The sequence below is a fragment of the Heptranchias perlo genome, unplaced genomic scaffold, assembly GCF_035084215.1.
Source record: "Heptranchias perlo isolate sHepPer1 unplaced genomic scaffold, sHepPer1.hap1 HAP1_SCAFFOLD_1390, whole genome shotgun sequence".
NCBI lineage: Eukaryota > Metazoa > Chordata > Chondrichthyes > Hexanchiformes > Hexanchidae > Heptranchias > Heptranchias perlo.
The window spans coordinates 10,001-12,500 of NW_027138636.1; the positions used below are offsets into that span (position 1 = coordinate 10,001).

General features: G+C 55.7%; 1 pseudogene; it reads right to left on the reverse strand.

The window, feature by feature from the left end:
* Window positions 1-2,133: 2,133 nt before the first annotated feature.
* On the reverse strand, window positions 2,134-2,250 carry LOC137308787 (U2 spliceosomal RNA; annotated as a pseudogene).
* Between the last annotated feature and the right edge of the window lie 250 nt (window positions 2,251-2,500).

The window sequence follows — 2,500 nt, forward strand, 5'->3', positions numbered from 1 at the left end:
GCTCCACCCTCACCACCACCACCACCGCCTTTTCCTCCCCTTGACAAACGGACAGACAGACAGACAGACAGACAGTCAGTCCAGTTCGGGAGCGCAGCTTTCATTAAGCAATGGCATTTGTGACAACTCATCGTCTGACAGGTTGATGATTTCCCCACACGCCTCCTGCCGAATAAAAGGCTCACCCTCCCGGACACTACCCCCAGAATCACCCACCCCCCCCCCCCGGGGTGAATATTAAGCCCGAGAACACCGACTGTAACCAACCGCAGTGAAAAGTTGAAGTGGCAACTCATTAACCAGATTTATTTTGGGCAACTCATTAACCAGATTTTTTGTTCATTTGGTTTATGAGTTGCCAAGTGTAAATCTGGTTAATGAGTTGCCACTTCAACTTTTCACTGCGGTTGGTTACAGTCGGTGTTCTCGGGCTTAATATTCACCCCAGGGGGGGTGTATAGCGGGCGATGGCCGGTGTGGAGTGCGTTTTTTGGGGGTTGATTTTCACTTTGCCTCGCTGGTGGAATTTGTGGGAGGCAGGCAAGGGGATTGGTGTGGGCTGGTGGGCGGCAAGGGAGATGCTTGCTTCGGGGTGTTATCCTCACTTTGGTCCGCTGGTGAGAGTAGGCAGCGGCAGGCTGGCAGGCAGGCAGGCAAGTGTGATGTAGTGTGGGGTGCAGTGCAGTGCAGTGCAGTGCTGCCCTGTCGTTTATGAAAGGTTGTAATGACACTGCTTTGCAGCTGACCATGTCCACTGATTTGTGACGCCCGTATGGAGGCTGATATCTCAGGAGGGCCGAGGCCGATTTCCTCCGGGGACGGCTCGTCGCGTGCGGCAGGACGAGGCGCAGCGGACGGTACCGAGCGCTCGGAGGTGCGGCGCTGCCCGCCGGAGGTACAGCGAAAGGCTGCAAACCGCTTTCCGCCTGCTAACTCGGCGGCCGTCAGACCGACCGACTCCGCTTTACCACCGGAGCTAGAGTCGGGCAAGGGGCACCGAAGGGTACCGGAAGGATCGCGTTCGCACGACGGGAAGTCGACTAGCGGGCCGCCGAAAGCGAGCCGGGGGCCCCCGGTTTTTCTGTCCCACCTGGAGACTGATATCTCAGGAAGGCCGAGGCCGATTTCCTCCGGGGACGGCTCGTCGCGTGCGGCAGGACGAGGCGCAGCGGACGGTACCGAGCGCTCGGAGGTGCGGCGCTGCCCGCCGGAGGTACAGCGAAAGTCTGCGAACCGCTTTCCGCCTCCTCTCACCGCACGGCTCTCCTTTTCACCCACTGGCGGATTTTCACCCTCCGACTGCTCGCTACCGTCCGCTGCGCCTGGTCCGGGCCCTGTCCATTGTCATGTTAATGGCAGGGCGGGGCAGGACTGCTTTCACCAGGAACCCGGTTTTCTGGGTCAGAGGTTCCAGGGGACCTGTTTTGTGCGGACTTCCCTGTGTCCGTCCCTCCATGCCTTCCCCCCAGGACTTCCTTCTGAACACCTTTGTCGTTTGAGCGAGGGCCAAAAGCCTGCCTGTGAAAGGGAAGGATCAGCCGGTCAGCCCCCTGTTGGTCGCTGCTGCCAGTGCAGCAGGCGTGCGTGTGTCCTCGGCCTCGTGTCCAGGTCCCTCAGGGACTTGAGGCAACTCTCCCCGGTGGTCTCGTGGTCAGGACCGGGCTTCGAATCCCGGTCGGGGGGGGGATGACTTTCTGCTGCAGATTAATTGGCACCTCTGAAAGAAAGTCTCCCCTCCTGAGCGTAAAGCTCCACCCTCACCACCACCACCGCCACCTTTTCCTCCCCTTGACAAACAGACAGACAGACAGACAGGCAGACAGTCAGTACAGTTCGGGAGCGCAGCTTTCATTTGGAAGCAGACCCTGCTTGTTTAAAGTCAACGACGCCAAGTTATTTTGCACTTTGAATTATATCGCTCCGTGCGAGCGGCACTCAGCCTTGGAGAAGAAAAAAATACCACTGAGCTGAGAAAGTTCTTTTTAAAAAGGTTTCCTTCCACAGCAGCTCTGAGTGAGAGAGAGAGAGAGATATCAGCTTTATTCTCAGTAATAATACACACACACACACACACACACACACACACAGAGACACTGGGAAAGAGCTGATTTTCCTTTTGAATATCTCCCCACGGGGAGCTGCACCGTTCCCAGAAACACTGCAATACTGGGTCGATGCGTGGAGTGGACGGAGCAAGCCCCTATTCCATCTCCCTGTTCTAAAAATCAATTAAAAATAATAATAAATAATATGTGTGTGTGTGTGTGTGTGTGTGTGTGTGTGTGTGTGTCGGTGTCAGTATCAGTCAGTGAGTCAGTGTCTCTCTCTCTCTCTCTCTCTCTCTCTCACTCAGAGCTGCTGTGGAAGGAAACTTTTTTAAAAAGAACTTGCATATTGAAAGAAAGATGTGTCTCAAGCTGCCGGGCCCTGTCCATTGTCATGTCAATGGCAGGACTGCTTTCACCAGGAACCCGTTTTTCTGGGTCAGAGGTTCCAGGGG